The sequence below is a fragment of the Gopherus flavomarginatus genome, assembly GCF_025201925.1.
Source record: "Gopherus flavomarginatus isolate rGopFla2 chromosome 13 unlocalized genomic scaffold, rGopFla2.mat.asm SUPER_13_unloc_1, whole genome shotgun sequence".
In the NCBI taxonomy this organism is placed as follows: domain Eukaryota; kingdom Metazoa; phylum Chordata; order Testudines; family Testudinidae; genus Gopherus; species Gopherus flavomarginatus.
The window spans coordinates 1,041,620-1,069,287 of record NW_026114609.1 but is presented as its reverse complement, the minus strand read 5'-3'; the positions used below and the strand labels follow the sequence as shown (position 1 = coordinate 1,069,287).

The 27,668-nt window shown below is 53.2% G+C and overlaps 1 long non-coding RNA gene and 2 other non-coding genes across 3 annotated transcripts in view; 2 read left to right on the top strand and 1 right to left on the bottom strand.

Moving 5' to 3' along the window:
- LOC127041002 (uncharacterized) overlaps window positions 1-27,668 on the bottom strand; it is a 150,899-nt gene that overhangs the window by 29,454 nt on the left and 93,777 nt on the right. The window lies entirely within an intron of this gene.
- TRNAN-GUU (transfer RNA asparagine (anticodon GUU)) lies at window positions 1,165-1,238 on the top strand. The gene has a single exon. It is a non-coding gene; the product is annotated as a tRNA-Asn (tRNA).
- On the top strand, window positions 24,605-24,689 carry TRNAF-AAA (transfer RNA phenylalanine (anticodon AAA)). The gene has a single exon. It is a non-coding gene; the product is annotated as a tRNA-Phe (tRNA).

The window sequence follows — 27,668 nt, the reverse complement described above, 5'->3', positions numbered from 1 at the left end:
ATCAGTTATTACCCACCAATCCCATGGGTAGTTTGAATATACCAGGGATCCACAACCTTTCAGAAGGCTTGTGCCAAATCTTCATTTATTCACTCTAATTTCAAGTTCCATGCGCAAATAATACATTTTAATGTTTTTAGAAGATCTCTTTCTATAAGTCTTTAATATAGAGCTAAACTATTGTTGTATGCAAAGTAAATAAGGCCCTTAAAATGTTTTAAGAAGCTTCATTTAAAAACAAATTAAAATGCAAAACCAGGACTAGAGCAGTGTGAGTTCTACTGAAAATCAGCTCTTATACGACCTTCAGCACACATGCCATAGAGATTGCTTATCCCAGAAACATAACCCTTTGATCTAAACTTTAAAGAGCCAAGAAGCAATGCTGACACCCTTGGATTTAAAAATGTTATTAAAGTAAATGCTTGAAATGAAATATACACAGGGTGAGAGAGAAGGTACTGTACATCTGGGGTAAGGCTTGCATTACAGGGGATTACAGATATTATTTGCAAGGATGAGAAGATACATACATATTGCATAACCACCATAGACCCAGATTGGGGTGCAAGGACTTTTAAAGCAGTAGTGAATAAATGAGATCAGGTTCACCATCTATGAAACGAATAAAAGAAGCAAGTCACTATCTGTTACACAGCCCCTCTGCCCCCACCAGTTTCTACCTCGCCATGATGACCTCCCAGACATGCACCAAACACCATTCACATGATTTTGAGAACTAGGTAACTAAGTGAGGATCACTTCCCCGAAATGACTCCAATCGAGGAATTCAAAGCAAGAACCATTAAGACAGAATTTTGTTCAAAGCCAGAGAAGTCTTTCAGCCTCCTTCCTCTCGCTGGTTCCACTCTTTCCTTCTATTCAAAGACAGTTCCCTGTACACTCCTAGTTTGCACAAACCCACCCACTGACCTGTGACTAACAATCTCATCCTGCTAACTCTTCCAGCAAAACAGGCCAAAGAAAGTGTGTGCAAGCGCTGTACCACAGCCCTAGTGCTCTTTTTGGTTCCTTCCCACAGAACTTTCACTGCATACCAGTCCAGTTCCTTGCTGTTGCTTGTCTAAGAGCTGCATGCATATGCTAGAGCGTACCCTGAGCTGATTCCTGACTTTTGGGCTCCATACAGCTTTGCCCATCCATGTCTCTGCGGCGCAATGGGTCAGCGTGTTCGGCTGTTAACCGAAAGGATGGTGGTTTGAGCCCACCTGGGGACGGTGATAAGTCCGTGCTACTTCCTTGCTTCCCTGAGGCCTGTGGGGAGCCTCAAAAGTCCCATTTTGTTGCCTCTTGGCCTCAGTGCTTTCAGCTGGTGGCCCAAAGAGTGTGCTGGATGCCATCCAGAAACCTGCCTTCCAGCAGCCGTGCTAGAGGCTCAGGCTTAATCCTCGAGGCCGAGCACAAAAACTTTCAGCCGGGAACATTTTGCTCCCTTCCCGCCTCCGCCAAAGCAGCAAGGGAGAAGTGGATGAGACACGCCGGCTCAAAGACGCCTCCCTCCCACTTCCCTGTAGGCTGTGCAAAGCTCTTGGCCTGCCTCTTGCCTCGTCAGGAAAGAGCGGCCATGCTGCCCAAGCCTGAGTCACATGCACAGCCTGGCCCGCCCCGGCTGACAGCTCGCAGAGCCACATGAGCCAATGGCAGGTCAAGTCGGTAGCCTCGGCTCTTTCCCCTCACAGCCACACAGCACTGTCTAGCGCCCCGAGAGCCTCCCTCGTGTTCTCCCGCAGCCCGCCGGGGTGGGTGGGAAAAGGGGACCAGGAAGCACTGCAGCCTCATTCTGGGACAGGAGGCCCTCACCACTCCCAGACCTCCCTCTTGCCTTCAGCCCAGGCAGCCAGAGAGCTCACTGGCAGGCTACCCCCTCAGCCACCTCTTGCCACTCTGCTGGTGACTGTCTTGCTAGAAGGCCCAGAGGGAAGAGAAACAAGGGCACATGTAGCACAGGAAGGTTTTGATCTATTGACCTCTGGGTTATGAGCCCAACACTCTTCCTCTGTGCCACTCTGCTGGCTCTTCACACCCTTGCCACCCAGCCGGCACTATCCAGATTAGTGCCTTACGAGCTCTCGCGCTGGCAGGCAGATGCGCAGGATGCTAGGCAGCTGCCCTCGTCAAAGGATTTTACAGTGCCTACAGGGTAAAAGGGATCTAGTTGGGGTTTGGACCCCACTGGGAGCTGGGTAGCTGAGTGCCAGAGACAGGAGCACTTCTTGAACTGTTTTCAGTTAAGCCTTCAGCTTGTGGGGGACGAGGTTCAGCCTTGGATCCGTGTCTGCAGCAGGCAAGCGCCTCTGGCTCAGTCGCTCCCCCTCGCTGTCTTAGCAGACTAAAACCCGGAGCAAACGCACACGCCTTGCAAAGGAGCAGGAGCCGGGATCTTGAACAAATGTCAACATTTTATTAAGATGACATTCAAAGAAAAAAAAGTGTACGGTACAGCGTTTAGGCGCAGAAGTTTCTGGTGATCAGGGAACAACGTACAGATTACCCAGGGTGTGCGAAGTTTGGTTTAAGATCGGGTGGCATAAGGAATACATAATCTGCAATAGCCCTGACTGGGGGTAAAAGGTTAAGGTACAGACACTGAGTTAGGAGGGTATGTTGTCCATGTGAGGGCTACGTTCACGTGTGGAGTATAACGAGCGGACACGAAAATGAAGATGGATTGACCTGCGTTTGGTAAGTTTTAATGTTCACCTGCTGACCTGTGACTAAGAATCTGGTTGCAGAGATACTTCGTGTGTCACAAAAGCTATGTCCCAGAGTCCAATCTGCAAAATTTGCTTGCTGTCTGAGTGGTAAGGAGCATTTTCCCCAATTGAGAAATTGTTTACAACATTCAGTGTGGGAATGAGATCAAAACCCAGCAGCTTATATATATCTGAAAATTGCATTTAGGCATTAATGATATTTTACTTGTAGCATATATACAAACATGAATTAGAAACATAAAAAGCTCTCTTTTTAAACTAGAGAAATACAACAAACATAAAATATGCATTTACAGGTTTTACCAAAAAAAACCCACCATACTGCTAAATACAAACATTCATTTTCAATCTCTCTTATTTCACTATGTTTTGGAACCCATGTCCCTTGCCTAACGAGTTTTATGTAGGTTCAGGTGAGTCCTGAAATCATGAACTGCTAAGTTTCTTTCTACTGTCTTTGATTCATATCACCGGAATAACTGCACTTTATTACCCCTGCCCTAATAAGAAAGAGACGGGATCCCACAGCAGCCGAAATGACCCTTTGGACAAGCACCCCCATCATGCAATGCGGGGTGAGTGTGACCATGCACATCAGCAACAAAAGGCCTTTACAACACATCACCAACAGATGTCAGGGTAGAGTTCATTCTGACCCTGCTTACATCCTCCCGCTAGCCAAGAATTGGTGGTCCTGATAAATCACATTCCCTATTCTACCAGCTCATTGGTATTGAATGCGAAGTTATGGCTAGCAAAAGTAGCCCCCCTCCTCTGCCTTGTAGCATCCAGCTTAGCCCTTGTTAACACATAAGTCAGTGGATTGTTCTCTGTCCACGCCTGAAACTGAGCACCACACAAGTAGTCTCGAAATTTCTCAGTGATGGCCCATTTCAAGACCGAGAACTGCTGCTGGTGGATGGGATAGTGAGTTTCGCTATCAGACAGTCCTCAGCTGGCAAAGCCTACAGATTTACATTTCCTTCCACTTCCTGGTACGGGACTGCTCCCAAACCCCCCAAACTGGCATCAGCGTGCAGGATAAACCATTTGTTTGGGTTAACAAGGACTAGGACTTGCACATGAATCAGGCAAATAATTATTTCCCGTAAAGCCCTGTCATTTCTGTCATCCCGCCATGTCCCAAATGGAGAAGAGAGGAGCCCCTCCCATGTCCCAGGCCAGGAACACCAGATTGGAGGGGGTAGGGGGAGAGGATGAGGTTTCATGACTCAGTCCAGGTCTGCTAGTGCTGCAAAGGAGAAGATTTCCTTCCTCAGTCCAGGTCAACTGGAATTGTTATTGCAGTGGGGGAGAGATGTCTCTCATCTGGTTCTTAGATACTTTGGTGAGAGGGGACAGGCAGAGGTTTTTTCTTCCCTCTGCAGCTCAAATCGCGCACTTCTTTTCTGCTTTTTGCTCCAGCTTGATTTCTCTCTTGCATCTCAATTTTCTCTTTCCTGGCCTCATTCCAGAGCATTCACAGCCCAATTCTCTATCCTAACCCTGAGTCCTCTACTGCACCCTGAATGTCTCATTCTAACCTCACCCCAGAGTCTGCACCCCCAGAGCCAGGGCCTTCATTCCTCTGCACTCCAACTCTCGGTCCCATGTACCGTGATTTAGGGTGTACTAATAATATTAATTTGGATAATTTGTTGAAAATTTAATTGATTAGCTTACATTTTATTTAATTTAATTGAGTTACAAAGTTACAGTTTCATTACTTCTATTTAAAAGATACATATGGCATTATATGCAACAAAGCTTTGGTTGATATACTCACAGCCTTCCTTGATAACCTGGTGGTAAGAGACACAGGACCAGCCTTGCAGTTCAGGTTTCTCAATTTTTAAGTGAAAGATGTAGTGCTTAGAAAAAGCTAGTGTTACTTATGGTTTACTTGAATATGTTAAACTTAAAATCAAAACCTAATAAATAAAGAATAAAAACTTAGGGAAACCAAACTTAGCCCAGTTCCCTTGAAACTTAAAGTTTAAGAACAAGTACAGCCTACTGATAGTACATAGAAAGAGAGTGGAGGAAGAAAGTCAGAATGATAAAGCAAAGTGCTCTAGCGAGGTGGGTTCCCTCTTTTATAGGGCACAAGGGCCGGAAATCCTTCCTCCTATGCCCAAATTTCATTCCTCATCCACAAAACAATAGGATATGTTTTCTTCATAGGCTAGTATGTTTGTGCTTGTTGATGACATGTGCATATGCACATAAGTTACCTTGTAGTGTACCTGTTAAATCTGTGGGTACAACACTGAAAAAAACCCTATGCCATTCTCCATTGTCAATTGGTCTAGGTAAAGGTCTTATTTAAGTAACATGATAAAGGTCGATTTTTCTCTCTGAGTAAATGGTCACAATATAGATATGCTCAAACATACAGGATATGGCCTGTAGGTCCTCGTAAGTCATGTGTCTAAGTTCCCTTATCATTTTTATTGCCCTCAGCTGGACTCTCCCCAGTTTATCCACATCCCTTGTCATGTGGGTCCCAACCCCAAAAGTATTCACATTTCACTCCATTGGCCCCAAAATTCCAGCTTTTAATATGTAAACAGGGTGCTGCCATGGTCAAGTCACTCCCGAGCTCTCCAGTGGAGCCTGCTGGCAGAAAAAAAGGTGAAAATTAGCCAGGATGTCACTCAGTCAAATCCCTGTGCTCCCCGCAGGTAGTATCGGAAAGCTCCAAGATGGCTCACTTCCCTTTCTCTCATCAGCTTCAGGCCCCAGGATTACAAATGCACAAACCAGTTTGGATTCTCCCCTGGCCTCAGGGTGTGGGACTGCTCTGAGGGGATGGACTTGCACATTTGGGCTATTAGTGCAAAGATACAATTTCAATTTCTCTTAGAGAAATTGGAAGGCAATTTATATTTGGTACAAATCTTATTTAGTGAAAGGAAAGCTGCAGTGACAGCCTGGTTACTGGGGTGCAAAACACTTTCCTCCTGGGAGAAACAAGAAGTTAGAATTAGAAATTTACATCGTTTGTTCCAGTGTTGGTACAGGTTTAATTTTGCTTCTGTGTCGATTTGTTACAGGCTGTGACCATTTTGGTTTATTGCATTGTTTTGGTTTTTTTAGTTGGAATGGAGCTTTTAATTGACATTTGCTGGATTCGAGTGGCTGACCTGCAACACCAGTTTTGACATAGTTCTGCATATTTTATACAGATTTGGCCAGTATTCAAGGATTCATTTCCTTTATAGGAGGTTTTAGTGGTCATGCTTATTTATTTGATGTTATTTTATCATTCTGCTGTAGCACACTTTTTTGATAAAATGTTGAAATTATTAATTTACAGCATTTGTTAGTTTTTATTTTTACAAAGTTTTTTTTAATGTTTGGGTTTTAAATTTAGCCTTGTTTTTTGTTTCAATTTTTCATTTAGGGTTTGGTGTCTGATGGGATCTTTAAGAGAACTTTGGATTCAGTAATAAAATGTGGACAGATTTAGAATATTTAAAGTAAACCCTGTTTACTATTTTATTTTAATTAAGTTTGTATTGCTGTAAACCCTGGCTGTGGGGAGAGGAGATGAGCCTGGACTTTAACTGAGAAGGAGCAGAGGCATGGTCCCCGTGAAGGGTGGGGCCAGATGATGGGGGGCACAGCCCCCCAATTTCTTTGTCTAGCCCATCTCAGTCCCCCACTAAAGGAGAAGAGTTTGATGCCACCCCTGCTGGTCACTGGGTGTCACTGCTGCTCCATGGGAAACATGCTCTGTGCCTTACCCAGATTGGTGGGAAACACACTCTGTGCATTACCGTGACTGGTCCGTGGGTGTCACTGCTCGTAGAGGGCAGACACACGCTGTGCATTACGCCACCTGACCAGTGGGTGTCACTGCTGTATCAAGAGAAACACCTTCTGTGCATTACTCTGACTGCCCACTGGGTGTCACTGCTGCTCCAAGGGAGACATAAGAGCGGCCAGACTGGTTAAGACACAAAGTCCATCTAGCCCAGTATCCTCCTGTCTTCTGACAGTGGCCAGTGCCAGGTGCCCCAGAGGGAATGAACAGAGCAGGGAATCATCAAGTGATCCATCCCCTATTGCCCATTCCCAGCTTCTGGCAAACAGAGGCTACAGGCACCATCCCCACCCACCCTGGCTAACAGCCCTTGATGGATCTATCCACCATAAACTTATCTAGTTCTTTTTTGAACCCTGTTATAGTCTTGGCCTTCACAACATCCTCTTGCAAGGAGTTCCACAGGTTAACTATGCAACTGCTCTGAGTTTACCCTCCCTCCCCTGGCCAGGTTGTATATGGAAAAGAGGATGAGGATGAGGAAAGCCATGATGTGTCTGTCAGTGGCTGGTGCCTCAGTTTCCTCTAGGCAGCAGTGCTGCAGGCTCCTTTGGTCTGTGCCCATGCCACTGTGTCTGGGGAAGGGGGAGTAGAGGCTTATGCTTCCCAGCCCCATGCCCCACCCACAGCAGCTGGGGAATCCAGGCCAAATTTAACCCTGGGAGCTGGGCCAGGATTTGCCTGGGCTGGGGTAGGGCTGGGGAGGAATTGGGAGGGAGACAGATGCACCTGGTGTGAGGGAAGATCCTCCCATTCCCTGCCAACCCCCTTAACTCCTTGTAGCACAGCACCCCCTAGTATTTCTTGCTCTGTCATGGGAGCTGTCTGCTGCCTGCTTCTCCCTTAGCATCATCTCTCCCCACCCTGGGGCACTGGCATTACCCATCCTGTGCAAACAGGAAAGCCCCGGTGTGCCCCATGGCACCACCCTGCAATTGTGGGGGCAGCTGTTGGATGGAACCATATCGAAACATGGGGGTGGGCAAGGCTGGGGACCAGGACTCCTGGGTTCTCCCCTCAAATGTGGGAGGGGAGTGGAGGTTAAGGAGTAGAGTTGGGGAGGGGCAGGGCTGGGATCCAGGGCTACTGCTTTTTCTGGTTTTCTCCACCTCCTGCAGCTGCCTCAGTCCTTTCAGTGTGTTTCTTGTTCCAAATTCATTTGCTGACTTGTGTAACTCACCCCAGAGGTGGCTGCATCTCAGTGTTGGGTGAGGCACCCTTGCCTGCATCACCTCCTAACCACGTCTCTCCCCACTTCGGGTGACCCTGCAGCACTCAGCAAACATCCACAAGATCATGGGGCACTTTGAGCACTGGGCAGGCAGGGGCCAGGCGCCCAGCCCTCCCTCCAGAGAATGGGACCCAGCACCCCCTACTTTTTACAGGGATTAAAAAGGGGCATAGGGGGCAAATCAGAGGAGGGGGTGGCCAGGGTCTCAGCAGGGGGTGGAAATTGACTGGTCGGGGGGTCAAGCAGCTGGAGGCAGAGTTAGGAGAGGGACTGAAGGGCAAAGTCGGGGAGGGGGGAAGGAGCCAGAGTTAAGCCCTGAGGGAGGTGCTGCCAGAGAGTTAAACCCTGGCACAGGCAGGGGCAGAGGGGTAACAGTTATCCCGGTGGGCTGAGACTCCAGTGTTTGCAAACATGGGTGGAGGGAGCAGAGGGCTTTTTTATTTCCCCTCTCACAGGCAGTACCTCTCAGCATGGGCTTCCCAGGGCTGGGCTCTTAAAGGCACAGGCATCTCATGCCTAGACACTGCAGCTCCTCTCTGATGTAACCGAGGTGCTGCAGTAGGAGACTCAATTCAGTGAAACTGGGTATTCCCTATATGCCCCCAGCCAGGGGGCTGTGCACCCCCTTACCTGAATTTCCCCAACACCCCCTCCCTCAGTTGTCAGGTAGTTACATGCAGTGCTGCCAATGTTGTCATTGGTTGCAAATTTGAATGGAAATTGAAACGTTAACACACACTTTAAAAGCAGATACAACGTATGAAAACTATTCGTACCTGTTAAAGTAAAATAGGTTTAGAAAGTCTGGACAAAGCCTGGTTTCCTCACCAGCTGTTGTGTTTGCTGACAATGTCGGCGCATTGGCTTCGGCAGTGTTGGCCAACCTTAGAATTTCAAATGATGATTTGTAAGAGAGGTGTGAATGAGCTCTCCCCTGGCAGCTACTGATGACCAGGTTTGGGAGGAGGCTTTGGGACCAGACTGTATTTACATGAACTCACCTACTCTGCTGAGGTATCCAGCAGACAGAGTTGGGCTGCCTCTGTTCTAGGTGCCCGGAGGAGGGAAGGTGTGTAGGGCTCCAGCCTGGGACTCTTCCTCCCTCCTGCCAAGCCCTGACTATTAATCCCAGCCCTGTCACTCCTTTCTTAAAGCACCATGTGGGCCAGAGGAAAAGTGTGGTAGGAAGCACAAGGGCCAAGCTTGTGAACATCAGGTGCAGCAGCAAGAATCCCAACTATCAGGGTAGCAAGTTCTAGAGCCCTAACCCATTGTGGCCATCCCCGCCAAAGACCTGGCTCTAGGAGGTGTGAGACACCCAGCAGGAGGGGAAAGATTCACTTTTACAGAGCTGGAGACAGGGAAATTAAGCTCTGGGGCTTTACCACAAGCATGGATGGCAAGTTTGTAGAAATTTTGGTGGTGCCCAGAACCCGCCCCCCAACTCTGCCCCCCAAACTCCACCCCCACCTGCCTAAGGCTCTGGGATAGGGTGTGGTGGGGAGCTCTGGGGTGCAGATCCTGGGCTGGGGATTAGGTGCAGGAGGGGTGCAGGATGCAGGCTTTGGGATGGAGTTTGGGTGCTGGGTGTAGGCTCCAGGCTGGGGCAGGGGGTGGGGTTGTAGGAAGGGGTGAGAGGTGCAGGCTCTGGGAGGGAGTTTAGGGATAGGAGGGAGTGCAGGGCTGAGGATGAGGGGTTCATGATGTAGGAGGGGGCTCAGGGCTAAGGCAGAGGGTTGAGGTGTGGTGTGAGGGCTGTGGGGCTGAAGATGAGGGGTTCATGATGCGGGGGGGCTCAGGACTGGGGCAGAGGGATGAGGGTTGGGGCTGAGGGCATTGGAGAGGCTCAGGGCAGCCTGCCTTGCCATTAGTGGTGGGTGGGCACTAGGACCCCGGGGGTAGCAGACAGCAGTTCTGCCCAGAATCCCTCTACTCCAGCACCAGGAGCAGGCAGGGGACAGGTGCACGCTGCTTTTTGTCAGGCAGGGACACAGGTCAGCAGTAGGGGACATGCAGGGGGAGGGGTGGCAGGCAGGGGCCAGGGCCAGAGGAAGAGACCCAGCTCCAAGTATTGCTGTAGCAGGGCCCCCAGCCCTGAATGTTCCTGGAGCCCGAGCACGGCAAATGTATATAACCTGCTGCCTATGACCACAAGCCAACACAAGGTCCCACTGAGATTTGAGTTCAGATTACAGGATTCAGAGTCCTGAGTGCTGACCATTACACCATGGGACCAGCTTGTGCTGCCTTTTCTGCACATCGGTGACCCTCATGGGGCTGGCTTGTGTAAGGGGGCTCTTGGCCCTTTACTAAAACTTAGTGTGTGTGTGGGGGGGGGGTTGGTTGGCTAGTTCCCAGCACCAATAGAAGGGGGAAGGATCAATGGGAAATCAGGACCCTGAGACTGACAGTCCCCAGGGACAATGGGGAGAGGCCAAAGCTCCGTTAGCTGCACTGACAGGCCAGGCAGTGTAATGAGGGAGTCACCAGGCCAGGGAGTCCCATCCTCCATGTGAGCTGGAACTGCCTGGGTGAGAGTGGGGCAGAGCTAAGGAGAGAGCAGGAGCCCGAGAAGAGCTGGGGAGCAGAGCTGTGCAGGTGTAGTGCCAGAAACTGCTGCATGTAGGAATTTGCAACCTGTAGCAGTTACTGATACCTGAGGTTGTTCTTATTTGCTGTCTTGTCCTAATTGGCTAAAACTTGACAGTGGTTTCTCTAGCAAAGGCCAGTCCATGGCCCCTTGGTCCAGACATCCTCCTTCATATCAGGCTAGGGTGACCAGATGTCAAAGATGAAATATTGGGACGTGGGGGATGGAGGGAAAAAAAAAGCAGGAGGGCCCCCCCTGCCGCCAAGCGGAAGTGGCATAACCCCCTCTCCAACCAATTCTCGGTTCCAACCTCTGCTACACCCCCAGCTCCCCCATCCCCTCACTCCTGGGCCCAGCTTGGGCTCCGAGCTCTGCAGCCGAGCCATGATCCGGGCCCCTCGTGCAGCTCCCGGGCAAGGGGTGAATCAGGCAGCTCCCGGCAGGAGCGTGTCCACCCCACTTGTGTCTCCGCCCCCCGCCCACCTGGGCCCTGCCTGCTCCGTGCTGCCCACAGCCCCACTGCGCTGCCCCGCAGGCTGCAGGGCTGGAGCAGCTTCTGCGCTGCGCTCCCGGCCATGGCCATGGCCAGTGTGCAAACCTGCGGGGGAGGGGCGCTGCCTTCCCTCTCCAGGTCTGCAAGGGGAATGTGAAGCGGCCGTTCCTGCTGGGGCGGGGCACTGGGTTCCTCCCCGGCTCTGCGAGGGGATGGGGGAGCGGCCGTTCCAGTGGGGATAGGGTGCTGCTTTCCCTCTCCAGTTCTGCCAGGGGACTGGGCAGCAGCAGTTCAAGTGGGAGCGGGGCACTGGGTTCCCTCCCCGGCTCTGCGAGGGTACTAGGGAGCGGACGATCATGGGCAGGCGGGGAACTGGGGGCCCTCCCGGCTCTGCAGGGGGACTGGGGAGCAGCCGTTCTTGTGGGGGCGGAGCACTGGGTTCCCTCCCCAGCTCTGCGAGGGGACTACGGAGCGGCCGTTCCAGTGGGGGCGAGGCGTTGCCTTCCCTCCCCAGCAATGCAAGGGGAATGGGGTGTGGCCGTTGCTGCGGGGGCGGGGTGCTGGGTTCCCTCCCCAGCTCTGCCAGGAGACTTGGGAGTGGCCATTCCTGCGGAGGCGGGGCGCTGTCTTCCCTCCCCGGGTCTGCAAGGGGAATTGGGAGCGGCCGTTCCTGCAGGAGTAAGGCGCTGCCATCCCTCCCTAGGTCTGCCAGAGGACTGGGCAGCAGCAGTTCGAGCAGGGGCGGGGCGCTGGGTTGTCTCCCCAGCTCTGAGAGGGGACTGGGACGCGGTCTTTCCTGCGGGGTCAGGGCGCTAGGTTCCCTTCCCAGCTCCACCAGGGGCCTGGGGAGTGGCGGTTCCAGCAAGGGCGGGGCGCTAGCTTCACTCCCCAGCTTTGGATGGGGACTGAGGAGTGGCGGTTCGAGCTGGGACGGGGCACTGGCCTCCCTCCGCAGCTCTGGGAGGGGAGCGGCAGTGGCAGTTTGAGTGGGGGCAGGGCATTGGCTTCCTTCCCCAGCTCTGGAAGGGGCCTGAGGACTGGTGGTTCGAGCGGGGGCGGGGTGCTGGCTTCCCTCCCGAACTCTGGGAGGAGCCTGGGGAGTGGCGGTTCCAGGCGGGGCCGGGGGCTGACTTCCCTCCCCACCGCTTGGAGGGGTGCGGGAAGAGGCAATTCGAGCGGGGGCAGGGCACTTGCTTCCCTCCCCAGCTCTGGAAAGTGCCTGGGGAGTAGCAGTCCGAGCAGGGTTGGGGCGTTGCTTTCCTCCCCAGCTCTGGGAGGGGCGTGGGGAGTGGCGGTTCGAGTGGGGGCAGGCAGCGAGCTCCTTGCTTTGGTCACAGCCTCAGAGCCAGCGTGAGCCCCCTCTCCGGTGTGCAGGGGGGGTGGGGAGCATCTGTCCCTCCCACTCAGCCCCAGGGGGCTGGTTACAGGTAGGCAGGTACCCTGAGCCCAGCAGCCCCTCCCCCCTGCCAGCCACATCATTTGCATTTTCACAGATCATTTCCATCTTACCCAATTGGTTCCCTGGATATGAATTCAAATCCTCGGCCATTACAGGAGCAGGGCCTGGATCCTGTCCCAAAGAGAGACAGTCGCCTCCCAGCCAATATCCTGGAGAACCCCAACAACCAATCAGCCAGACCCATCCTGGGTCTGCACAGGGATCCAGGCCATATGCAGGATGGGGGGCTTCACCCTGGGGGGCTTCACCCAGGTCCCACAGCCCCTCAGTATCTGCGACTGCAGCACCACAGTACTCTCTGTCCCAGGGTCTTGCCACCTCATGCATGTTTCCCCACTGACCCTTGGGCAGCCCCCTATGTCTCTCTGCTCCACCATCCCAAGTCCATGCTGCAGCTGTTTCTCCTGCACCTTTTCCTCAGGCTCTTGCTCTCATGATCCTCTCACACTCTCAGGCTCTGCTCCCATCCCATATGTCTTCGATCCCCTGATGGGGAACCCGATGGTGAAAACCATCATCTGTTTGGAGACCAGACTCTTGGGGATGTCTGGCTGCTGCTCCAGCTGCTCCCAGATCCTTTTGTAGCCCCATCTGGGTCAGGAATCTGCTCCGCAGACATGTCTTTCTCTTCCCACTCACGATTAACTGGGCCTTGGTGAACTTCCCCGTGCGTAACCCTCTTTGCGCACAGGATCACAATATCCTTCTCAAGGAGATGGTGATAGGCCATCACTTCACCGTTCCCAAGTGGCTCTGGATTCACACGCCTGTGTGCTCTTGGCTCCCTCATGGTTTCCAGGAAGAACCCCTGGTGTGGCAGCCCCTTCTCGTGGTCACCACCTCTTTGCCAGGGTCGAGCTGCAGACTCCTCCGCCCCTGGGACTGCTCCTGCCATCCCCAGGGGAACCCTGCTACTGCAAAAATCCTCTCTCCCAGGGCAGAGTGGCAAGCTCGTCCACCCCGAGACTGTCCGCTGCACTCCCCAGGGGGACCCTGTTACTCCAACAGTCCTTCTCGCTGGTCACACACACCCAGAGGTTAATCGCTCCCTGAAACCGTCCCTCTCTGAGCCTTCAGCACACCTGGTTCTCATTATCCCTCCTTTATTTTACTGCTCCCCAGTCACTTACTGCAAGCAGCGCCATTCACGTGGTGTAGTACATCCCACCTCTGCCACCAGTTGTCACAGAGACCATGGGCGATGCCCTGGAACTGCTCCTCATAAAACCAGTCAGGACTTTGAGGAGCCTCCTCTCCCTTGGAGCAGAAGTTTTTAGGAAAAGAAGCTCACAAGTGTTTACCTCCTGGGTCCTTGGAGCATTCAGCATCCTCTGACCCTCCGTGCGCTTCCCACAGCGAGTCCACCCAGGCAGGGTCCATTCTGGGGGGGTATCAAGGTTCTTTCCCCACTTTGAACTTTAGCGTCCAAAAAGTGGGGACCTGCATGATCACTTTTAATCTCAATTACCAGCTTAAATTTGGTACGCTGCCACCAGCCAAAAATATAGTGTTTGGCACACTTCCTGTTCCCCCAAAACCTTCCCTGGGGAACCCAAGACCCAAACCCCTTGGATCTGAACACAAGGAGAAATTAGCCTTCCCTCCCCTCTTTTTCCCCCCAGACTCTCCCCTCCCTGGGTTACCCTGAGAGGCTACACTGATCCAAACTTCTTGGATCTTAAAACAAAGAGGAATTAACCTTCCCCCCCATCCTTTCCCCCCCCCCAATCTCTGGTGTGTTCAGACCCAATCCCCTGGAGTCTTTAAACAAGGAAAAAAACAATCATGTTCTTAAAAAAGAAAGCTTTTAATTAAAGAAAGAAAAGGTAAAAATTATCTCTGTAAAATCAGGATGGAAAATGTTTTCCAGGGTATTCAGATTTATATAGCCTAGAGGGATCTCCCCCACCCTCTTAACCTGAGATTCAAAGTTACAGCAAACAGAGGTAAAAATCCTTCCAGCAAAAGACACATTTACAAGCTAAGAAAACAAACATAAGATTGATCCATGTTTCCTGGCTATACTTACTATTTTGAAACATGAGAGACTGATTCAGAAAGATTGGAGAAAACCTGGTTGCACGTCTGGTCCCTCTTAGCCCCAAGAGCGAACAAAGAACAAAACAAACAGCACAACAAAGACTTCCCTGAACCAAGATTTGAAAGTATCTTCTCCCCAGATTGGTCCTCTGGTCAGGTGTCAGCCAGGTTCACTGAGCTTCTTAACCCTTTACAGGTAAAAGAGACATTAACCCTTAACCATCTGTTTATGACAGGAGGGAAGCCAGCGCCCCACCCCCGCTGGAACTGCCACTCCCCAGGCCCCTCGCAGAGCTGGGAAGGGAAGCGAGCACCCTGCCCCCGCTGGAACTTCCTCTCTCCTGTCCCCTCCCAGAATTGGGTCGGGAACACAGCGCCCCACCCCCGCTCGAATGGCCACACCCCTGTCCCCTCCCAGAGCTGGGGAGGGAAACCAGCTCCCCTCCCCTGCTCAAACCTCCACTCCCCAGACCTATTTCAGAGCTGCGGGGGAAGCCAGCGCCTTGACCCCACTGGAACCGCCACTCCCCAGGCTCATCTGAGAGATGGCGAGGGATGCCAAAGTCCCTCCCCTGCTCGAACCGTCATTCCTCACGCCCCTTGCAGCGCTGGGGAGGGAAGGAAGCGCCCGACCCCCGCAGGAACGGCCGCTCCAGAGTCCCCTCGCAAAACTGGGAGGGAACCTAGTGCCCCAACCCCGCTGGAATGGCGGCCCCACAGTCCCTGGGCAGAGCTGGGGAGATACTCAGCACCCCGCCCCCGCAGGAACAGCTGCTCCCCAGTCCCGTCGCAGAGCTGGGGACGGAACCCAGCGCCCAGCCCCCGCAGGAATGCCCACTACCCACTCCCCCGCAGTGCTGGGGAGGGAAACCATCACCCTGCCCCCGCTTGAACTGCCGCTGCCCAGTCCCCTGGAAGAACTGGGGAGGGAACTCAGCGCCCCGCCCCCGCAGGAACGGCCGCTCCCCAGTCCCCTCGCAGAGTTGGGGAGAGAAAACAGCTCCCCACTCCCGATGAAATGGTGGCCCCACAGTCCCCTCGCAGAGCTGGGGAGGGAACCCAGCTCCCCGCCCCCGCAGGAATGGCCTCTCCTCAGTCCCCTCGCAGAGCTGAGGAGGGAACCCAGCACCCCGCCCTCTGTGACGATGCGGATCTGGTGGGACCCAACTGAGAGTGCCAATTCAGGACCAGTTGCTCAAACAGGGCAGTCAGAGCCGAAGGCTGGGGTTTTCCCACCTCTAAGGCAAACCAAACCAGTCAGACAAAAATGACTTCGGTTTCACCCCACTGGCTAACCACAAGTCACACAAGCAGTTTCCTTAGACACTCCAGTCTTCCAGTATCACCACCAGTGCCACCCGTGCTGGGGATGAATGGTTATGAAAACCAACACCCCAGTAAAAGAAAAAGGTTCTCTCGATCCCAAAGGAGCAAGCCCCAGACCCAGGTCAATATACACATCAGATATTACCCACAAATCACGCTGTTGCCAATCCTTTAGAATCTAAAATCTAAAGGTTTATTCATAAAAGGGAAAAGAGATGAGAGCTAGAATTGGTTAAAAGGAATCAATTACATACAGTAATGGCAAAGTTCTTAGTTCAGGCTTGTAGCAGTGATGGAGTAAACTGCAGGTTCAAATCAAGTCTCTGGAGAACATCCCCCACTGGGATGGGTCATTCAGTCCCTTGTGTAGAGCTTCAGCTTGTAGCAAGGTCCCTCCAGAGGTAAGAAGCAGGATTGAAGACAAGATGGAGATGAGGCATCAGCCTTATATAGACTTTTCCGGGTGTAAGAACACTTCTTTGTTCTTACTGTGGAAAATTACAGCAAAATGGAGTTTGCAGTCACATGGGCCAGTTTCTGCACACCCTGCTGAGTTACAAGGCATATCTGCCTCCTCTCAATGGGTTAATTGTGTAGCTGATGGTTCTTAATGGGCCATCAAGCAGGCTAAGCAGAGCTAACACTCACTTGTCTGGGATCTCTCCCAGTAACACAGCACAAGTTTGAAAGATAGATAGTATACAGCCAATATTCATAACTTCAGCTACATAATGATACAGACATACAGACAGCATAATCATAACCAGTAACCCATAACCTGGTCTTAGACACCTTATATGACCCCCTTTACATAAGATGTGGTGCCATTAAAGGACCTTGGTTGCAAACCATGTTCTACATAGTCCGAGTTTATATCAATAACGTCACACCCCCGCAGGAACGGACACTCCCCAGTCCCCTTGCAGAGGTAGGAAGAAAAGGCAGTGCCTCGCCCCCGCAGGAACGGCTGTTCCCTAGTCCCCTTGCAAAGCTGGGAAGGGAAAGCAGCTCCCCGCCACTGCTGGAATGGGAGCCCCACAGTCCCCTCGCAGAGCTGGAGGGGGAACCCAGCGCCCCGTCCCCACAGGAACGGCCGTTCCCTAGTCCCCTGGCAGAGCTGGGGAGGGAAGGCAGCGCCCCACCCCCGCTGGAACGGCCATTCCCCAGTCCCCTGGCAGAGCTGGGGAGGGAAGGCAGCACCCCACCCACGCAGCAACGGCCACTCCCCATTATCCTCGCAGAGCTGGAGAGGGAACCCAGTGCCCTGGCCCCTCAGGAACGGCGGCTCCCCAGTCCCCTCGGAGAGGTGGGGAGAGAAGGCAACGCCCTGCCCCCACAGGAATGGCCGCTCCCCATTTCCCTCAAAGAGCTGGGGAGGGAACCCAGCGCCCCGCCCCCGCTGGAATGGCCTCTCCCCAGTCCCCTCGCAGATCTCGGGAGGGAATGCAGTGCACGCCCCCGCGGGAGCGGCAGCCCCACAGACCCCTCACAGAGCTGGGGAGGGAAGGCAGCACACCGCCCCCGCAGGAACTGCCACTCCTCATTCACCTCGCAGAGCTGGGAAGGGAACCCAGCGCCCACACCCCGCAGAAACGGCCTCTCCGTAGTCCCCTGGCAGAGCTGGGGAAGGAAGGCAGAGCCCAGCCCCTGCAGGAATGGCAGCTCCCAAGTCCCCAGGCAGAGCTGGGGAGGGAACTCAATGCCCTACTCCCGCAGGAAAGACCACGTCCCTGTCCCCTAACAGAGCTGGGAGGGGAACCCAGCGCCCCACCCCCGCAGGAACGGATGCTCCCCAGTCTCCTTGCAGAGCTGCGGAGGGAACCCAGCGCCCCGCCCCTGCAGGAACGGCCGCTCCCCATTCCCCTCACAGAGGTGGAGAGGGAACCCAGCGCCCCGCCCCTGCTGGAACCGCTGCTCCTGTCAGAGTTAAACTCAGGACTCACAGTTTGTCAGACCAATCTGTGTTATTAGCACAGCGCTCTGCTAATAACACCCAGATAATGTGAGCTCTATGCAAGACACAAACTATCTTAGTTATACAGGTAAAAGAGCGGGAATTAGACAAAGGGACAAAGAAAGCAAAACAGTAAAATTCACCTGGGGCACAGCATGCATATCCTACTTCCTTACTAACTCTTATCGATCTAAGGCTAATACTTCACCAATTGCCCTTGAATGGTGCAATTGTTCTATGTTAATGTCTGTATTCCTGACACCTGGATTGCAGCATTCCAACAGTTTTGCTTAAAGGTACAGACAGCATTTCTTTAATCCTTTCTATTCTTACAATATAATTCATTCTACTTTCACAGAAACATGCTCTGTGCATTACCCAGGTTGGTTGGAAACACACTCTGTGCATTACACCACCTGACCACTGGGTGTCACTGCTGTATCAAGGGAAACACCTTCTGTGCATTACCCTGAATGACCACGAGGTGTCACTGCTGCTCCAAGGGAGACATACTCTGTGTTACCCTGATTGGCCACTGGGTGTCACTGCTGTGCCAAGCAAAACACCTTCTGTGCATTACCCTGACTGCCCACTGGGTGTCACTGCTGCGCCAAGGGAGACATAAGAACGGCCAGACTGGTTCAGACGCAAAGTCCATCTAGCCCAGTATCCTCCTGTCTTCTGACAGTGGCCAGTGCCAGGTGCCCCAGAGGGTACACAACCACCAAGGGACTCAAACTCTCAATCTTCTAATCCACACTCAGACACCTTACCCATTAATCCACATGGTAACACACAAAGAAACCCCTCCAAGCACTTCTTTGGAAAAGTCGGACATTGTGTTTCTCAGGTCATCTACTGAGGGGGGCCGAGACTCTGTGGGCACAAGAAGTCGAGTTCCCAGCAATACGTGAGACTTAATTCTATGGAGCCAGGTGCAGGGCTTTGGCAGGGAGGCTCAGGCATGGGGGGATTGGGGTGCAGCGGATGGACCAGCTGTCTACGTGTGGAGATTTAGTCACACTGAGGCACAGAAGGAAGGAGGAGGAGGAATCCTGCTGACAGGCAGCGGACATGCAGAAAAAGAGGAGAGGTTCCTGGGACTTTTTTTGCCTCTCTTTGCCTACCTGCTTGCTCTTGTGGGGAATGGGGAAAATGGTCTCAACTAGCTCAGCTGGTAAAACATCAGGCTTTTAATCTTAAGATCCAGGGTTCAAGCCCCTGTCTAAAAACTCAGCTTTTAAGTGGCCTTGTGTGCCAGGAGCCAAATGATTCCTGGTGCTGTTCACCAGCCACATGCTGATTCCCAGAAGCCAATGCCATTTCCTGGAAAGGTTCCTTTCCTCAGGAATCAGGAGAGAGGCCACATCCACAGGAACAGGCCTGGAACATGCAGTCTCTGGCTGGCAGGAAATGCTGTGGGGCCAGGTGTTGAGAAAGCTCAGAGGGAGACCAGCAGAGATGAAGGGGAGACAGAGAAGCAAAGAGTACAGAGGGTTCAGGTCCGGCTATTGTGGGGAACTTCCCTGGTTTATACATGACCCTGGTGCAATTGGCCAGAGAGAGGATCTGAGTCCCCACCCCCTTACCAGGGGCCTGTCTGACCCCAATGACGCTCTTTCTACTCTCATGTGTGGCAGAGTCCTCGTAACCCCAACAAGGCTGGGCCCAGGAATCTTGTCGTGCTCACTTGAAAAGGGCTACAGGGAGATCACAACCAGCGTCTCTGGAATGTCAGGGCAGGTCACAGTCTCTCCCTCACATGTCCCAGGCCTCCTTCCCAGGCCCTGGCTGTGCTGCAGGGACACCAGGGGCTGGACACTTGCTCTGGCAGTGGCCACATGCTCTAGGTGACAGGACCCTTGTTCCCAGTGTCAGCCCCCATGGAGGGGATATGATTCCCCCACCCCCGAAGGTCTGTCCTGCAAGGCCTCTGGATTGGTGGCATCTCCTTGTGCTGGGCCTTCTGCCCAGGGTCCCTCTCACTCTCACAAGCTGCTCACTGCACCCACCTCCAGCCCCAGTGCTGCTGCGGCTCTGCCTCCATCTCCCTGCTCTGCTCCTCTGGCCTCTCTGGCTCTGCTTGCTGCAGCTCTTCTCCCAGCACAGATCTGCTCCCTGGGCAGCTTCTGTGGCTCATGCTGCTCCGGCTCAGTTCCTAGCATGGATCTGCTCTGGTTCTCCCTGGCTGGCGCAGCTCTTCTCCCCGCCTCTTCTCAGGCTCCTGCTTTCTCCTTAGCTGGGTCCCACTCTGGCCCAGGCAGTTCCAGCTCACACAGATGATGGGATCCCCTGCCCTGGTGACTCCCTCATTACACTGCCTGGCCTGTCAGTCGGGCTAACTTTGGAGCTTTGGCCTCTCCCCATTGCCCCTGGGGACTGTCAGTCTTAGGGTCCTGATTTCCTATTGATCCTTCCCCCTTCTATTGGTACTGGGAACTAGCCAACCAAAAACCCACTGAGCTTTAGTAAGGGGCCAACAGTCCCTTACACGAGCTGGCCCTGTGAGGGTCACCGATGTGCAGAGACAGCAGCACAAGCTGGTACCATGGTGTAACGGGCAGCACTCAGGACTCTGACTCCTGCAATCTGAGTTCAAATCTCCGTGGAACATTATGACAAACCCCTAGAACTCACAGTGCTTATCTTCCCTGTCTCCAGCTGCGCAAGAACAAATCTTTCTCCTCTTGCTGGGTAACTTGCCCTCTAGAGCCTGGTTGTGAGGGCGACAATGGGTTGGGACTCTAGAACTTGCTACTCTGGTTGCTGATACCTGCAGTCCTGTGGTTTGACCAGATGCTTGGGATTGTCGCAGCTTTGCCTGATGCCCACAAGTCTGGCCATTTTGCTTGCAGCCACATGTTGCCTCTTGTCCACATGGCACTTGAAGGAAGGAGTGCCAGGGCCAGGCTTGATAGTCAGGGCTAGGCAGGATGGAGGAAGAGTCCCAGGCTGGAGCCCAACACACCTTTTCTGCTCTGGGCACCTGGAGCAGAGGCGGCTGGTGCTGACAGCTCCAAGGGAAGGCGTAAAAGCTGCAGAGCAACTGTGGGAGGGGCAAGAGGACGGAAGGACCAGGGCCGGCTTTAGGAAGTGCGGGGCCTAATTTGAACATTTTCGGAGGGGCCCTGGCAGGGATGACTTAAAAAAAAAGTAGAAAAAAAAGCCTTTCATTTCTTTCATGTATTATTTACTGTCCATAACTATATGAATAATAAAATTATATATTATATACATTACATCATATATGCTGTTGTTTGGCTATTAATGACTGCCATTTCACATGTGTGGGTCCCCGCCACTCCCTGGGGGTGTGCACATGTGTTGGTCCCAGCTGCTCCCTGCCCACCTCATTGAAGCAGGTGTGCAGGGTTACTGCCCTGGAAACTGCAGGGCAGCAGTGGACATGGGGCTGGCTGGAGGCAGGGCAGGGGCTGACTGGAGGTAGGGTCTGGCTGCAGGCAGGGCAAGGGGTGTGGGGCTGGTTGGAGACAGAGGGTGTGGGGCGGGCTGGCTTCAGGCAGGACCGCAGGGGGATGCAGCAGGGGTTTGCAGGTCTGGAGACAGGGGAGTGCGGGACTGGCTGGCTTCAGGCAGTGGGGTGCAGCAGGGGTTGACTGGAGACAGGGCAGAGGTATGCGGGCTGGGCAGGGTGTGCAGGGCTGGTGCGGACAGCAGTGTGTGGTGGGCTGGCTGGCTTTGGGCAGGGCTGCAGGGGTGTGTGGCAGGGGCTGGCTGTGGGCACGGGGTGCAGAGCTGGCTGCAGGCGGGGGGGGCAGACTGCTGTGGGCAGGTCAGGGGGTGCAGCAGAGGCAGCTGGAACCCCCTCCCTTTAAGTAGCCCCCAAACCCCCTTCTACCCCACCCCGGACCTTTTAAATAGCCATGGGAGCGCTGGGGAATGCCTGGGGGAGGCGGGGCTCCGGCGGCTATTTAAAGGACCGTGGTGGCAAAGGCAGCTGGAGCCTCTGGTCCTTTAAAAAGCCCCCGGAGCCCCTCACTGCCTCAGGCTCCGGGGGCTATTTAAAGGGCCCAGAGCTCCAGCAGGGGTCACGGGGCTTGCCGTGCTCCACCCGGAGCCACCAGGCTTGCCGCACTCCGGCCGGAGCGCGGCAAAGCCCCGCCGCCCCGCTCTCCCGGCTGGAGCCCCGGCTGGGGCGCGGCAAAGCCCCGTCACCCCGCTCTCCCGGCTGGAGCCCCGGCTGGAGCACGGCAAAGCCCCGCCGCCCCGCTCTCCCGGCTGGAGCCCCTGCCGGAGCGCGGCAAAGCCCCGCCACCCCGCTCTCCCGGCTGGAGCCCCGGCCGGAGCGCAGCAAAGCCCCGCCGCCCCGCTCTCCCGGCCGGAGCGCGGCAAAGCCCCGCCGCCCCGCTCTCCCGGCTGGAGCCCCGGCCAGAGCGCGGCAAACCCCGCCGCCCCGCTCTCCCGGCCGGAGCGCGGCAAAGCCCCGCGGCCCCGCTCTCCCGGCTGGAGCCCCGGCTGGGGCGCGGCAAAGCCCCGCCGCCCCGCTCTCCAGGCTGGAGCCCTGGCCGGAGCGTGGCAAGCCCCGCCGCCCTGGCTGGAGCTCTAGCTGGGAGAGCGGGGCCGCGCCGCACTCCCACCGGCGCTTTGCTCAAAGGAGCGGGACCATGGAAGACCCCGGAGCGGACCGCAGCCGGGGACCGGGGTAAGTTTAAAAAAAAAATTAAAAAGGTGCCTAAGGTGCGGGGCCCTCTTAGGCGCAGGGCCCGATTCCTCGGAATCAGTCGAATCGGCCTAAAGCCGGTCCTGGGAAGGACCATGCTTATGCGTGGCCAGCAGACAGCCACAAAGACACCCGGTCAACCTGCTCCCTGCTGCCTGGCATGCCAACCCCCCCTGAAACGTGCTTAATACACTCAGTGATCAGCAGGAAAACCTGTCAAAATGTGTGTGCGAGGAGAACCTGCTTGGCTTGGAAAGGAGCGAGGAAAAAGAGCGAGTGAAAAAAATAACCAGGGAGAGAGCGAGAGCAAAAAGAACATGGAAGGCAGAGAAAGAAATAAAGGGAGAGAAAAAAATAGAAAAAGATGGAAAGAAAGGAAGAGCATGAAAGGTAGAGGGGGAAAAAGAAAGCAAGAACATGCAAGCTAGAGAAGGAAAGGAATGAAAAAGAACGAATGAAACACAAGCGCTAGTTGAAGGTGGAATGGGAGAGTCAGAGAAAGGACAGACTGACCCGTTAAGCAAGGTTGCACCCCAGATTCTCCATGTTCGGGGGCACAGGCCCCCTATTTCCATCCTGGCCCTGCTTGGGGGGACCATGCATAGGTGCCTATTGACACTCCTATGCTCTGTGAAGGGGGGCAAGTCCCGCCATACCCTCAGGGCCGCTGAAAGCGGGTTCAGGCCCCAATGAAAAAAAATTTCAGGCTCCCCAGCAAGAGTGGACCAGCTAAACGGGGCAATGAAGCCAGGGAAGCCAGGCCCTGGTCCCTCTTCTGGGCCACCGGGCCCCAGTAATCTGTACCGGCTTTCCCCTTGCATGGCAATGGTGGTGCACTCACGCACTGGCACGCCTTTTAGTATCATGACTATTTCTCTGTACAACAGCAGCACCTACAGAGAGCGGGGCAGACTCAAACCCCTGTTGTGCCAGGGACTGCACAGACACAGAGACAGTCCCTGCCCCAGCTGAGATCAGGGCCCCGTTGGGCCGGGCGCTGCCCAGACACAGCGAGAGATAGGCCATGCCCCAGAGAGTTTACAGGCTCCATATCCAAAAAGTGGGAGGAGAAACAGAGGTCCAGGATCACACAGCAGCTCTGAGAGTAGAACTCAGGAGTCTTGGCTCCTCCTGCTCTAACCACTAGACCCCACTCTGCTCCCAGAGATGGGGCTAGAACCCAGAAAAAGGGGGGGGAGTGGGGTCTAGTGGTTAGAGGAGCCAGGACTCCTGGGTTCCATTTCCAGTGCTGAGATCAGGCACCAGTGCTCCAAGCATGTGCTTGGCGGTGGCACTCCAGCCCCTGCCTCCTCTTTTTTGGGGCGGGGAGGCATGGAAAAAGCCAGGAGCCAGCCCTGAACCAAGATGGTCCCTGTCAGCTGAGGCTTTCAGGCTGAGCTGGGACTGACCCTGCAATTCTGGCTTCAGTAGCAAGATGGGGCTCACGGCAGCCTGAGGTGCACAGGCTGGACTGCAGTTCAGGCTGCCCTGCCGCTGGGGAGCCGGAGCGTCACCCCCTAGGGCGGCTCTAGGCACCAGCAAAGCACCTGCTTGGGGCAGCCCATTTGCAAGGGCGGCATGGGAGCTGAGAACCAACAGGGGGCTCTGGGAGCTGTAGTTTCTTCGTTAACTCCTTGCCTATAGAGCAAGCCCTGGAGCAGGGAAAGAACCACATTTCCCAGCATTCCCTTCCCTTGGCCACTACCAACTGGAAAGGAAGGAGGGGGGCCTCATGCGGCAGCGTGCTGTGAGTGGAGAGTTGCACTGTGAATGGAGGAAGACCATATTTTAACATTCAAAAACAGGACACCCCAGGGGGAGCGAAGCCCCACCCTGCCCCCATCCACTCCCTCCGACCGCCCCCCCACAGAAACCACAACCCATCCAATCCCCCTGCTCCCTGTCCCCTGATCACCCCTCCTGGGACCCTTGCCCCTAACTGCCCCTTGGAACCCCACCCCCTTTCTAAGCCTCCCTTCTTCTTGTCCCCAACTGCCCCCTCCTGAGACCCCCCCAACTTCCCCCCCAGGACCCCACCCCCTACCTGTCCCCTGACAAACCCCTGGGACTCACATGACTATCCGACCGCTGCCTGTCCGCTGACTGCCCCCCCCACCTCTGACCCATCCAACCCCCGCTGCTCCCTGTCACCATGGACACACACTAATGCACAGCCGTGAGTGTGCTGGGGGAGCTGGTCTGAGCAATTTGAAGAGACAATTCTGTGAGAACAGAAATATTGTGTAGTGAAGCAGCTGCACATCAAGTAGTTGTGGCTGAGTGGTTAAGGTGATGGACTAAAAATCCATTGGGGGGGTTTCCCCATGCAGGTTCCAATCCTGTCAACTACGGAAGCATTAGTGTGTTGTTGTTGTTGTCTTAGTGCCTGAGCATCCATGGAGCCAAATTTGGTGTCACTCTGAGGCTGTCTACACTTAAAATACTGCTGTAGCACTGTGGAGTAGACAGTTGCTACAGTGGGGGGAGAGGTTTTCCATCCCTGTAGTAGCTGCATTGACAGAACAATCTTTCCTTTCATTTAGCACTATCTAACCATGGCTTAGGTCAGCTTAATTATACTGGTCCTGGGGTTTTTCACACCCTGAAAGACGTACTTGTTAGAGGGTTTATCCCATCAACCTCCCATTCCCTGGTCCTTCTCACGTGACCAGAGAGCAGCAATGCACAAAGCTCAAAGGTGCAAACAATTCAATGTTTATTGGCGTAAACTTCCAGCAAGAAATGATTCCAAATTCCTTCCTCAGTATCCCCCTTCCCAGCTCTGACACCACAGAGGCTTGCCTGTGTCCCTGTTCCCCTTCCCTGTTCCTATTCCCCCTGTTGGCAAAACATAATTCCAATTCCCTTACCCCAATTCCCATTCGCATTCCCCCCCTTACTTCCTGATTGACTGCAGACTATATAGTAAAACTTGAGTTCTGCTTAGCTGTGCCTTAACCAATCATTTTACTGAAATGTAACTAACCAATCCTAACATATTGTAACATGATTATCTAACCAATTATACCCCACTGCCTTAATTGGTTTACACCCAACAAATTAATTATACAACAGGCTGAAATAATCACAGCACCAGACAGAGATTATACAGACAAGCAATAGCAAAGTGGGGACTACAGTGACAACAAAGAAATGAGAATTTCACACCCCAGCTATTGACCAGTGAGTTGTTCCCAGATAGGATGCTATCCTGGTAGAGGCTGGTTGCTTAACTCTCTGGCCCCCAGGACAGGATTTTGAGGTTCACCATTACTGTCTCAGAGTGCCAGCACCCATCTTTTGTTCACTTAAAACGTGAGCAGGGAGATTCTAACACCTCAGAACTCATGGCTCTCCAGGAAACATGTAACTTTAGGGCCAGGTGAGTGTGTCTAAAAATCAGCTGCGCTGTAGAAGGTCTCTAGGAGTTGAAAGAGATGTGCCATCTCGACCGCCCTAAAGAGTTCATCAACTATTAATGAAAACTAGGGTTGATAAGTCATATTCTTTGTAGTATCAGGATGGTGGACTGGTCTAAAGTGCTAGTTATAAGACTCTTTTTCTTCCAGTCCCATGGGTGTTCTGGTCTCTGCATGGAGACGTGGTTTCACATCCCACTCCTGACATTACGATTTAATTCTATCTGGAGAAAATGGCCTCACTTCAATCTCCTTTGGAACAATAGAACACCATTTGCTTAGCTTTTCTATTCCAGTAGTTGTGAGAGAAGCTCCAAACCAGGGGGAAACAGGGCCTGTTCTCTCGACCCATCAGTTTTTGTCTTCCTTCATTCCAAGCCATTTCCTCAGATACATCCATATTTCCCACACTTTTATGAAACTTTAGGGTCATCATTTAATTGCCACACAACTGTACTTATGAAGTGAAGTGAAACACAACATTTTTTGGATATTCTTGCAGAAGAGTTTTGTTTTCTGACCTGGAATTGAACAGGGGCTACCCGAGGGGGACAATGCTGCTCCCTTTTCTTGACTCATCCAAAAAACATAAGTGTGTGGTGCCCTTTGTTTCCCTGTTCTTCAAACACCTGTCGGGGTGGCCAAGGGAGACTTGGCCCTGACTCTCAGGGTCCCTCCCTGCCCTACCTTTCTATATGATTCTGTTGTGTGGGTTTGTGCTGTGTCGTTGTTCCACGCTGAGCTGTTTTGCACAGTGAACCTTTGCACTCTGATGTATTGTTTCATGTTGTATGGTTTTTGCACTGGCTTGTGTTGCACTGGTTTGAGCTGAGCTCTTTTGCAGTGCGTCATTTTGCCCCATGGGGCGTTCATTTACATGGTGCTGAATTGTCGGGCTTTGCACTCCTACATGTTGTCTCTTTGTGCTGTGGAATGTCAGTTCACGCTGAATTGTTAGATGTTAGATTGGGGTGTTTCCACTTTTGTTGTTGTTTATATTGTATTGCGATGGCATCGAATTATAGAGCTGTACGGCTGCAAGGGCCCTGGAGAGGTCATGAAATCCAGCCCTCTCTGCTGAGGCAGGGTCAAGCAGAGACGATGCATTGGGGGCATGTGGGATCAAGTGCCCCAGCAGCCGGCCCAGGCAGGGAGCAGAAGGAGAGAACCAGAGCCAGAGCAGGTTGTCTGTGGGACCAAGTATATGTAGAGTATCCTTGACAGACGTTTGTTCAACTTGTTCTTAAAAACCTCCTAGGACAGAGACTCCACAGACACCTTTGGGAGCCTATTCCAGAGCTTAACTACCCTCAGAGTTAGAAAGCTGTTCCCAACATCTAACGTGAATCTCGCTGGCTGCAGATTAAGCCCATTACTTCTTGTCCTACCATCAGTGGACATGGAAACCAATTGATCATTGTCCTATTTATAAAGACCAAACTTTTCCCTCTGCAATCATCCGTTAACTGGTTATTATCCCCTCTTCTTGCCTGGTGTACAATGGAAGAGGAGAAAATACTCTCTTAACAGAGGATGCAAATGTCAGTTTGTTCTCTCTTCATGTGTTAGTGAAGGTCAGAGAGAAGAAGAAACATGACCTGCCAAAGAGCATAGAGAGTTTGTTTAATTTTGATCTGTGACTATTAGCAGAAGAGTGACACCTAAGGGCTGTCGCTACCACCCACCATGGGGCTTGGATTTATGATGGTGGCATTAAGAGCCTGCTCTACCAACAGAGCTAGCTAGATTTAAAGTCAGTCAACTGCCCAGACGCAGTGTAGAAGGTGCCCTGAAGGTTTTTATTTGTGAGCTGAGGTTTCCTGTCTTACATTTGCCTTCTTTCCTGGTTTGTTATGTCTCTAGCGAGCAAACCAGAGCTGTCACAAGGCTGGTTAGATGCTGCTTTCTAGA